Genomic DNA, 13,352 nt, shown 5'->3' on the forward strand with positions numbered 1-13,352 from the left:
ACCCTCTACTTGAACATGGTGCTTTATGCTTCATATTATTATCCAATGTTGTGTTGACATCCTATGATGTCTGAGTAGAATTTCGTTGTCCTATCGGTGGTTGATGAATTGCTATGATTGATTTAATTTGCTTGTGGTTATGTTGCTGTCCTTTGGTGCCCATCATATGATTGCGCGCGTGGATCAGACCCTAGGGTTAGTTGTATGTTGATAGGACTATGTATTGGAGGGCAAGAGTGACAGAAGCTTCAACCTAGCATAGAAATTGAAGCATACGTGATTGAAGGGGGACCAATATATCTTAACGCTATGGTTGGGTTTTACCTTAATGAACATTAGTAGTTGCGGATGCTTGCTAATAGTTCCAATCATAAGTGCATAGAATTCCAAGTCAGGGATGACATGCTAGCAGTGGCCTCTGCCACATAATACTTGCTATCGGTCTAGTAAAGTAGTCAATTGCTTAGGGACAATTTCGCAACTCCTACCACCACTTTTCCACACTTGCTATATTTACTTTATTGTTTCTTAATCTAAACAGCCCCTACCTTTTATTTACTTGCTCTTTATTGTCTTGCAAACCTATCCAACAACACCTACAAAGTACTTCTAGTTTCATACTTGTTCCAGGCAAAGAGAACGTCGAGCGTCCGTAGAGTTGTATCGGTAGTCGATAGAACTTGAGGGAATTTTTGTTCTACCTTTAGCTCCTCGTTGGGTTCGACACTCTTACTTATCGAAAACTGTTGCGATCCCCTATACTTGTGGGTTATCAAGACATTTTTCTGGCGCCGTTGCCAGGGAGCAATAGCGTGGGGTGAATATTCTCGTGTGTGCTTGTTTGCTTTATCACTAAGTAATTTTTATTTGCTGTTCTTAGTTGTTCTCTATCTTTAGTTATGGATATGGAACACGAAATACCAAAAAATTAGGTGTACTTGCTACTCATGGAGATGGGGAACCTCCTAAAACCCTCGATGCTGGTTATGTGAAAAATATTATGTACTACTTTAATAATCCTGAGAAAACCCCATTCAATTATGTAATGGGAGTAACGTTGGATCAACGTGAATACTTTAGGGATTACCGCTTGACACAAAAAGGGAAACTATTATGGGATCAAATTCATATATTGAATTGGTATGCTAGGCAACTATGCTTGAGATATGATTATACTTGTTGCTCTAAGGTGAAGGCTCCACACCTTCCTTTTCATGTGAATTTAATGATAATGAAACCTTAGTTTCTTATGCTAATGGTATATATGATTACTATGATGTGGAACAAATAGAAGAATTTGTTGCTTTTAAGGGTGCTTATGAAATTGAATCTTTGTTTGAAAAGCATGAAGCTTATGATGACGATGTTTATAGGCCTGAAAATTTAGCTATCTTAAAATATTGCTACGATAATTATGAATATAATTCCTATATTAATGCGCTTATTGAGAAATTCTCCGCTGTCCAAGAATATACTAATATTTTGCAGGAGTCTATGGAAGAAGAAGTTGATGAATCTGTGAGCTCATTGGATGAAAAAGATGAGGAGGAGAGCGAAGAACAAAAGGAGGAAGAGTGGATTAGCTAACCATGCCCACCTTCTATTGAGAGTAACTCTTCAACTCATACATTGTTTAATTTCCCTTCGTGCTTACCGGAGGATGATTCCTATGATGATTGTTATGATCCAATTGATTCTTTTGAAATATCCCTTTTTGATGATGCTTGCTATGCTTGTGGCCAAGATGCCAATATGAATTATGCTTATGGAGATGAACTTGCTATAGTTCCTTATGTTAAACATGAAATTGTTGCTATTGCACCCACACATGATAGTCCTATTATCTTTTTGAATTCTCCAAACTACACTATATCGGAGAAGTTTGCTCTTATTAAGGAATATATTGATGGGTTGCCTTTTACCATTGCACATGATGATTTTTATGGATATAATATGCATGTGCTTGCCTCTCCTACTTGCAATTATTATGAAAGAGGAACTATATCTCCACCTCTCTATGTTTCCAATATGATAGAATTGCAAGAAACTGTTTATACTATGCATTGGCCTTTACTATGTGTGCATGAATTGTTCTTTTATGACATGCCGATGCATAGGAAGAGAGTTAGACTTCGTCATTACATGATATATGTTACCTTGTTCTCACCAATAAATTACAAATCATTGTTAATTAAAATTGGCTTTGATATACCTTGGGATCCGGGTGGATCCATTACTTGAGCACTATATGCCTAGCTTAATGGCTTTAAAGAAAGCGCTGCCAGGGAGACAACCCGGAAGTTTTAGAGAGTCATTTATTTCTATTGTGTTCTTTTATAAATTTTAGAAATAAAAATAATGTGCCAAGGTTTGCCTTTAGGATGTTTACATTTGCTTGATGGTTTGTACGGTGCAGGACAGAAACTTTGGTTGTAGTGCGCGATTTTACATTTTTAGCTGGAACGTCAAATGGTTCTGATTCTTTTTGGACTGTATTCCTATACAAATTTTTTATTTTTCCCAATTTTGGTAGAATTTTTCAAGTATCAGAAGTATGGCGAATGTTCAGATTATTACAGACTGTTCTGTTTTAGACAGATTCTGTTTTTGATGCATAGTTTGCTTGTTTTGATGGAACTATCAATTTATATTAGTGGATTAAGCCATGAAAAAGTTATACTGCAGTAGACACAATGCAAAAACAAAATATTAATTGGTTTTCAACAGTACATAGACTAGTGATTTTCTTTATTATACTAACGGATCTTACCGAGTCATCTGTTGAAGTTTTGTGTGGATGAAGTGTTCGATGATCGAGAAGGTCTCGATGTGAGAAGAAGGAAGAGAGGCAAGAGCTCAAGCTTGGGGATGCCCGAGGAACCCCAAGAAAATATTCAAGGAGACTCAAGCGTCTAAGCTTGGTGATGCCCCAGAAGGCATCCCCTCTTTCTTCAACAAGTATCGGTATGTTTTCGGATTCGTTTCGTTCATGCGATATGTGCAATCTTGGAGCGTCTTTTGCATTTAGTTTTCATTTTTCTTTTATGCACCATGCTGGTATGAGATAGTCCTTGGTGGATTTATAGAATTCTCATTGCACTTCACTTATATCTTTTGAGTATGGCTTTATAGAATGCTTCATGTGCTTCACTTATATCATTTGAAGTTTGGATTGCCTATTTCTCTTTACATAGACAACCGCCATTTGTAGAATGCTCTTTTGCTTCACTTATATTTGGTAGAGCATGGGCATATCTTTTGTATCAAGAATTAAACTCTCTTGCTTCACTTATATCTATTTAGAGAGATGACAGGAATTGGTCATTCACATGGTTAGTCATAAAATCCTACATAAAACTTGTAGATCACTGAATATGATGTGTTTGATTCCTTGCAATAGTTTTGTGATATAAACATGGTGATATTAGATTCATTCTAGTGGGTAGTTTTGGATGTAGAAATACTTGTGTTGAGGTTTGTGATTCCCGTAGCATGCACGTATGGTGAACCGTTATGTAACGAAGTTGGAGCATGAGGTATTTATTGATTGTCTTCCTTATGTGTGGCGGTCGGGGACGAGCGATGGTCTTTTCCTACCAATCTATCCCCCTAGGAGCATGCGCGTAGTACTTTGTTTTGATGACTAATAGATTTTTGCAATAAGTATGTAAGTTCTTTATGACTAATGTTGAGTCCATGGATTATACGCACTCTCACCCTTCCATCATTGCTAGCCTCTCTAGTACCGTGCAACTTTCGCCGGTACCATGAACCCACCATATACCTTCCTCAAAACAGCCACCATACCTACCTATCATGGCATTTCCATAGCCATTCCGAGATATATTGCCATGCAACTTTCATCATCATCATATACATGACTTGAGCATTCATTGTCATATTGCTTTGCATGATCGTAAGATAGCTAGTATGATGTTTTCATGGCTTGTCCGTTTTTTGATGTCATTGCTACGCTAGATCATTGCACATCCCGGTACACCGTCGGAGGCATTCATATAGAGTCATATCTTTGTTCTAGATATCGAGTTGTAATATTGAGTTGTAAGTAAATAAAAGTGTGGTGATCATCATTATTAGAACATTGTCCCATGTGAGGTTATCAAAATAAAAGTGGCCAAAGAAGCCCCCCCCCCCCCAAAAAAAAGAGAGGCCAAAGAAGCCTACAAAAAAACAAAAAAAACAAAAAAAATGAGAGAAAAAGAGAGAAGGGGCAATGTTACTATCCTTATACCACACTTGTGCTTCAGAGTAGCACCATGTTCTTCATATAGAGAGTCTCTTGAGTTATCACTTTCATATACTAGTGGGAATTTTCATTATAGAACTTGGCTTGTATATTCCAATGATGGGCTTGCTCAAATGCCCTACGTCTTCATGAGCAAGCAAGTTGGATGCACACCCACTTAGTTTCAGTTAGAGCTTTCATATACTTATAGCTCTAGTGCATCCGTTGCATGGCAATCCCTACTCACTCACATTGATATCTATTGATGGGCATCTCCATAGCCCATTGATACACCTAGTTGATGCGAGACTATCTTCTCCTTTTTTTTCTCCACAACCACCATTCTATTCCACCTATAGTGCTATGTCCATGGATCACGCTCATGTATTGCGTGAAAGTTGAAAAGGTTTGAGAACGTCAAAAGTATGAACCAATTGCTCGGCTTGTCATCGGGGTTGTGCATGATGTGAGTATTTTGTGTGAAGAAGATGGAGCATAGCCAGACTTTATGCTTTTGTAGGGATAACTTTCTTTGGCCTTGTTATTTTGAAAAGACATGATTGCTTTATTAGTAGGCTTGAAGTATTATTGTTTTTATGTCAAATGATAGACTATTGCTTTGAATCACTTGTGTCTTAATATTCATGCCATGATTAGATATGTGATAAAGATTATGCTAGGTAGCATTCCACATCAAAAATTATCTTTTTTATCATTTAGCTACTTGAGCACGAGCAGGAATTAAGCTTGGGGATGCTGATACGTCTCCGTCTTATCTATAATTTTTGATTGTTCCATGCCAATATTCTACAACTTTCATATACTTTTGGCAACTTTTTATACTATTTTTGGGACTAACATATTGATCCAGTGCCCAATGCCAGTTCCTGTTTGTTGCATGTTTTTTGTTTCGCAGAATATCCATATCAAACAGAGTCCAGACGGGATAAAAACCGACGGAGATTTTTTTGGAATATTTATGATTTTTGGGAAGAAAAAATCCACGCGAGACGGTGCCCGAGGTGGCCACGAGGCAGGAGGGCGCGCCTGCCCCCCTGGGCGTGCCCCTGACCCTCGCGGGCCACCTGTAAGGCGGTTGATGCCCTTCTTTCGCCGCAAGAAAGCTAATTTCTGGATAGAGATCGTGTCAAAATTTCAGCCCAATCGGAGTTACGGATCTCCGGGAATATAAGAAACAGTGAAAGGGAAGAATCTGAGAGAGACAGAGAGACAGATCCAATCTCGGAGGGGTTCTTGACCCTCCCGTGCCATGGAGGCCATGGACCAGAGGTGAAACCCTTCTCCCATCTAGGGAGGAGGTCAAGGAAGAAGAAGAAGGAGGGGGCTCTCTCCCCCTCGCTTCCGGTGGCACCGGAGTGCCACCGGGGGCCATCATCATCACCGTGATCTACACCAACACCTCCGCCATCTTCACCAACATCTCCATCACCTTCCCCCCTCTATCTACAGCGGTCCACTCTTCCGCAACCCGCTGTACCCTCTACTTGAACATGGTGCTTTATGCTTCATATTATTATCCAATGATGTGTTGCCATCCTATGATGTCTGAGTAGATTTTCGTTGTCCTATCGGTGGTTGATGAATTGCTATGATTGATTTAATTTGCTTGTGGTTATGTTGATGTCCTTTGGTGCCCATCATATGATTGCGCGCGTGGATCACACCCTAGGGTTAGCTGTATGTTGATACGACTATGTATTGGAGGGCAAGAGTGACAGAAGCTTCAACCAAGCATAGAAATTGATGCATACGGGATTGAAGGGGGAGCAATATATCTTAATGCTATGGTTGGGTTTTACCTTAATGAACATTAGTAGTTGCGTATGCTTGCTAATAGTTCCAATCATAAGTGCATAGAATTCCAAGTCAGGGATGACATGCTAACAGTGGCCTCTCCCACATAATACTTGCTATCGGTCTAGTAAAGTAGTCAATTGCTTAGGGACAATTTCGCAACTCCTACCCCCACTTTTCCACACTTTCTATACTTACTTTATTGTTTCTTAATCTAAACAACCCTACCTTTTATTTACTTGCTCTTTATTATCTTGCAAACCTATCCAACAACACCTACAAAGTACTTCTAGTTTCATACTTGTTCTAGGTAAAGCGAACGTCAAGCGTGCGTAGAGTTGTATCGGTGGTCGATAGAACTTGAGGGAATATTTGTTCTACCTTTAACTCCTCGTTGGGTTCGACACTCTTACTTATCGAAAACTGTTGCGATCCCATATACTTGTGGTTATCACATGCTGTAACTTGGCCTACTACTGAAAATATGAGAGCTCCAGATGTGATGATACTTCACAGATGACAGCTTCAACATATGGTAAAGAAGAACAAGTCGACCTGACCTGACAGATTCAAAATGTACTAAGGGAGAACAACTCGACCTGACCAGTCGACCGCAAATGTATCTGCTACTCTTCCCAACAAGGAACATACTTATTAAAGAAGAGAAGAGGATCATCTTAAAGAAGAGCATAAGAGCAAGCAAATTGAAGATATTACAAATCTTTCTATACAACGCCGGTTGCCCACCCATGATGAACCAGAGCGCACAAAGAAATAGTATTCCTTCCGATCTCTCCATATGTGTCTCGCATGCATTTCAAAACTAAAGTAGGAACATTTAGCTGACCAATTAAACATCTCTCAGTTTTACTAATATCAACATTTTATCATATTTGAATTTGTACAACTAAGCTTGTTTAGCTCGATGGGTGGAGAAGTGCTATTATGACACGAACCACGTAGGCTCATCGTGGTCATCATAAAATGGGGAAATCGTAAGCATGATGAGTATAGTGTTGACCGTGGCAATGGGATGGTAGATCTGAAGCTGCAAACCACACAAAGGTTAGTGAGCAACTGATGTTTTCTTTGAAATAACAACTAAGATTTGGTATGGACAAGAAAGTATAGTCAACAAGTGACAAAGAAATGCAATTCTGCTGTCTCTCTATATGTCGCGACATGCATTTGGAAACTCAAGTGGGACCTTGAGCTAACCAATGAAATGTGTCTGTTAACTAATATCAGTATCATATCACAATCATATTTGAACAACTAAGCTTTGGAATTTTGAGTGTTGTGTTGTTTAGCTTGAGGGGTGAAATAATGCTAGTATGACAGAAAGCACCTACGCAGATCATAGTAGAGTAGATAAAAGGGGAAAACCTAAGCATCAAGAGTAAAATTAGGAAAGTGGAACTAGCTGGACCAGTGGGCGGCGCACATGCTTTTCGGAATGAATACAGGAACATTAGGTGAGCAATTAAATGTTCTCTGTGTTTAGTAATGTGGGCATCATATCATATTCATATTTCAACACCAAAGCTTTGGAATTATGAGTGGCATGTTGTTTCGCTTCATGGGTTGAGGACCTGAGCAGCAGTGCTAGCATGACATGAAGCACCTACGATGATGGTAGTGAATATAAAGGGGGAAAACCATAAGCTTTACGAGTATAGTGACCGTTCCATGGCAGATCTGAAGGTGCAAACCAGACAAAGCTACTTCCCAACCAATGTTTGCTTTCAACTAGCCACTATGATTTGGTACGGACAAAAAAAGTACAGTAAACAATTTACGATCTATTTTCCTGTGAGATCAATTACTTAAGCACATATGGAAGAGTACCACCTCTCTTGCGATGTTGTCTAGGCCCCTGCTGATACGTTGAGGGTGCTGCGGGTGTGATGGCTGTCGATGGGGGGGGGGATAAATCCTGTTGTCGTGGACAAGGCGGTGGTAGGAGCGGCCACACCAAGGTGGACGACGGCGCCGATGAAGCGAGAGGACGCGATGAAAGGATCCTGGTCTGGTGCCGTGGATGAGAGACGTCCATCTCTTGTAGTGGACGACGGGGTAGCGGCTCCAGCAAGGTGGAGGATGGGGTGGCGGATGGAGGAGGATGACCGCAGTGGGTAGGTTTTTGTGGCGCCGACGGTGTATGAATGGGGAAATGGAGGGGGAGGGGGATATCAAACTTTGGGACGCGCTTGTCTGAAATGTGGGAAAGTTATGAACTTATCCCCCGTTTAAAATTTCGGACATTGCGTCGGTTAGGGATAGGACGATAATCTCGCATCTCCCAAATATTTTCTAGTAGTGATTTCAGGCGAGGAGAGGCTGTTTTGCCGCTAACTGTGTATGAACAGCGTTGACAGGTAGGGTGGTTGTGTCACGTCTGAGGGAAGTTACACATCTGCCCCTATTTAAAAAATTTGCCTACATCGATTTCGGGAGATGCGAGGAGAGTTTGTTTTGCCGTCCACCGTGTATGAATGGGGAAACGGAGGGAGAGACACATGTCTTTCGGACGAGCTTGAATCAAATGTGTTTTGCCGCCCACGTTTGGCACCCACCGTGTCTGAATGGGCTCAGAGGCGGTCGTGTCACATATGATTGAAGTTACTAGTCTACCCCTCTCGACAGTAGTGTAAATCCGGTCGATAAGGATGTGAAAGTGTTAGGGGTAGACAGTAATTTCCATCTCGCAAACACTTGCTTCGGGCAGCCCACAAATGATAGTGGGTGTTTAGCCACTTCGTTCAAAACATGGGAGAATTAGCATTCATGTTTTCCCTCGGCCCTAGCAACTAAATTCAAATCCAATTGGTATTCGATTACGAATATCCACCGATAATTCTACATTTTGTTATTTATTTCTTCAAAACCACAACAAAGATTTATTCCACCTTTATATATGATTATGATTTAGAAATCTTGTGATCTTTGAATTTAGTAGGTTGGATACACTTTGAGTCAAACAGTTATTTCATCCAATACAATATGCTCACACGAAAAGTAGTTCACCTTATGTCAATCATACAAGTACTGAGGATTACCTCGCTTAAAAAATTCGGATCATTACAACACATGGACAACATAGGGGGTATTACAACATAATCCATTCAGAGACATGACACAACATGCAAGTACAATAATCTGTTGACAATTTCAACTGGTATCTAAACAAGAACTGGGATTACCCTAGGTTTCAGATAGCAGAAACAACAGGACCTCTTCCATCTTCAAATGCAACATTCTTACTTCCTCCAATTCTTGGGTTGCTTGCATAATGTGTGCAGCTAATTGCATAATTTCCAGCCCCAAGATCAAGATTACCTCATTCATGGCAGCCACACCATCTCTTTCTGCCTCTAGTAGAGCCTCAAGAACTATAATATCTGTGCTCAAACTGCTCACCGGTGGTGTTGCCTCTGAACTGCTACCATCTGGTAACATGGATGGCGCACTGCTTCCACAAATAGATTCTGGGGTTGTACATTGTATCTAGTGTGAACGGCATCCTGAAAGGTTTCCGATGGACATAAGTAAGAGATAGTTATCACATGATCCAGGCAGTAAGCTTACATGGTAAATGACATACGAATTATTGCCGAGCATGGCAAGCTATATTTAAATGGTTCCAAGCAGCATCAGCCGAAAAGAAATTAAAATGGTAAGATGAAACTAGGGATGTAAGTGGCAAATAAACAACATCCGCCAATCCCATCTAGTTAGTTTTTGCTAGCTCCCTAGTTCATTTTCCTCAAAAAACAAAAACTCTTTTGAACTATGATACCACTAGTGGACTTTAATCAGGATTAAACGGGACCCAATTGACATCCCTAGTTGACAGTCTTGTGATGAAGTTCAGAGGAAAAGTTAAGGACTCAAATGAACTAGGCATGCATTTCTTTATGATATTACAGCAGACACTGCTGACATATTGGCCAACTCAGGTATAGCCTAACAAGTAACAAACAAGCATCCAAATCAAGCAATACAGCAAAGCAGACAACTGAACTATTTGTAATTCTGTAGGATTACAGGTTGAGGCCACAAGCCAAGAAAACAGCCCACACACATTGCATTTCACATGTACTAAAACACACCGGCTTACCATATGTTGTTGTGAGGCCTCACTGCTGTTGCAATGTTCTTTGAAGATATCGTCAACATCCCATAGTTGCAAATCTAGTTGTTGTAGTTTATTCTGCACCCTCTATTTAGGTAAAATTAATTTTAATCACATGCACTGGTTCGAATTGATCATCAATGGTTCATCTAAACTAATGAAAGAAGGGTGTGTGCTTACACAACAATATATCTGCTTCAGTCTATTTTTATGCTCGTTCGAGGTGCCAGCCCCAAAAGAACAAATATTTTGCTTGATGGGGTTGGCAGATCCATAATTAATAGAAGCATAAAATTAGTCATGCAACTTGGGAAGATCAAGAACACACAAAAAAGTAATGAACAGAGGCTCGTAGCAGTGATGTAATAGCTAGCATCAGAAAATGTAGGGTAAAAAAACAAAAAGCAGCGGGACCACATGCTAGTTTGTTGATGTGTAATTAAGCATAGAGAACATGAAGCAGTCTGATGGAACCAACAGGTGGCATCAGAACAACACCATTATCACAAATATAGCATGCAGGAAGTAAAATAGTAGCTAGTGATATCTAGGAAGTACAGTAATACTTAGGACAAAACTAAAGCATATTAACTATATGTGCACTGGTATGTAATTTAGCACATGTAACATGTTCACTTCCAGAAGTATGGCCCTACAAGTGCAAGCAGAATAACGCGTCTCATGAGAAATTGAATGATGCCCTCAAGAAATTCAAAGGTGCGGTGCTTATGCTAAGAAAGTGAACGTAGGCGCCATTCGTTGGATAATAGTACCTGATTCTCGGCGGCGTATGGGTATCATTGTCATACTTGATAGCTAAGGATCGTCGATGGTGCTCCTGTTGCGGTTGAGTTTGGGCCAGCTATCGCTGTCGCTGAAGCGGCTCCGGTGCTTCGGTTGTGGCGCCTGTCGACATACAAAAGCATCCCTTTTCTATTCATGTGGCAGGGGTAAAACTGGAATATCGCAGGGCTAAACTTTCGGGCGCGAGATATTTTGATGTGAGCAGGAAGTTTGAAATATTTTGGCGCCTAAAATTATAAGTGTTCTGCTCTTGTACGGCCGACTATGATCATGGCCGAGAATTTATTTGTTTTGCACGCAAAAAAGTGCAAGTTTTGAAAATCGATGTCTCCAACTCGAAACTTAGATTGTCCATTCAATTCAAATATGGATCATTGATCTAGTACAAGCAAATACCATCATACGGTCCAATTCAAATGACATTCCAAATGTGTTTATCCTAAATATGATGACAAAAGCAAAAATGTGTATGTGTATGAACAAAGTGGATGATTATAAAGTTTGAACATGCCCGTATGTGTATATCTCTAGGTTTGATATATGAATTTGAAATCACGAAATCCCGGCTTAAAAAATGTACCTCTGTTTAAATTAATTACAAAAGCAAATGATGGAGTCGAATTCCAAAATTTCAATCTTAGGTTTGTAATTCTGGTACATCAAGGTATATCACGCATGTTCAAAATTATCGTTATCTCATAGTCCAAATTGTGAAACAAATTGATCAACCATGAGTACACACACTATTGACCATATATATCTCACTTACGCTAAAGTCCCTCAAATATAGACACCTAACTCATTATCTGAAGCCAACCCCCCCACCCCACCCCACCCCCTCCGTCGCCCCCCACACACACGCCGTTCTCTCCCCCAGACACGAACATGCGAACACATTAACACCCCCCTCTCTTCTAAAGTCCAGACCCCAATATAGGTCTCTTATCACTTTGTCTCTCGGGCATGCACACATCTCTTCCCCCACTCTCCAGGTCTTCCGGCATCTCTCTTTCCCAAGCACACGCACTATGTAGAGTGTATCTTTCCCATACACACAAAACGTCGCCCCCAAACGTCTATCTCCCTAGTTATGTGGTTCTCGCACACTCACCTCACACACCACCCCCACTGCAAACAAGCACACTTTGTCTCCTTGTGTACCACTCTCCTCTTTCTATCTCTCCCACATGCGGACCCGGCCCAGCTCCTCCCCTGTATACATATATGCCGTGACTCTTTCCATAGCTCCCTAATGTATCATCGTTCTCAATCTCGCACGTTGTTCTCTACACCATCTATTCTAGATCTCTCATGAAGTCCCTATCACACACACGATGACTCGCTTCCCTTGCGTCTCCATACATAGGCCAATTTCGAACAACATCAACATTGTCTCCCTATCTACACGCCACTTATGGACACAAACGACCCCTGTCTCCCCCTCTTTTCCTCTCTATCTCTCTCTCTCTGTTGCTATCTCTCTCTCACTCTCAGACCCCTCTCCCCCACACACTCGATGTCTCTTCCAAATAGTCTGCTCCCCGCCCGCACCCATGCTATCTTGATACTACACATGCCTTTGTCTCTCTTTGACACACATGTCACACCATTCCCCCTTCCCTTTTACTAGGTTTACATCATTAGTGGTCTCTCTACTCCACATACACACACTCCCTCTCACACACAAACGCGCACATAAACACACACAGACACGCACAAATACCCATCTAGCTATCTGGATCCTTCTTTTAAGACACACACCCTTGCATATTCTCTACAGCTCTAGATATGTATATATCCCCCCTCTCTAGCTTAGATGCACGCAGAAATTCTCCATCTCTCTAACTCACACATCTCTCCCCATGTCCGCATGTGTATCTCACACACTCACTCTCTGATTATGTCTATGTGTCTCCACGTTACACAACACAAAGCCCCATTACATGTCTCTCTATTCTCCACACACATAGACACAAAGAATATCTTATCACTGCCTCAGTCTTTAGACATATCACTCTCTCTCTCTCTCGCAAAGACGCTCAACAAGGGTTTCCCCGTGAATAACTTACTATCTATTCATCAACAGTCGTGGCAGTATGGCGAATACGAGAGATGAAAAAGAATAAATCTACATGTGCGTAGACCACCTAGTATGACTACTAGGACTAGAGCAAGCCGAAAGCGCGTCGCCGTCCCCCCCTCCTTATCAGCGACGGGAAAACCTTTGTTTTACACAGTCGAGAAGTCATTGTGCTAAGGCCCCACATGCTAAGTCGTTGAATAGAATGCAGATCCTAGTTTAGAAAACAAGTATCAATAATACATTTGTATATCCACACTTATATTTCTTCT

The sequence above is a fragment of the Triticum urartu genome, chromosome 4A (assembly GCF_056163025.1).
Source record: "Triticum urartu cultivar PI428250 chromosome 4A, HENAU_Tu73, whole genome shotgun sequence".
Classification (NCBI taxonomy): domain Eukaryota; kingdom Viridiplantae; phylum Streptophyta; class Magnoliopsida; order Poales; family Poaceae; genus Triticum; species Triticum urartu.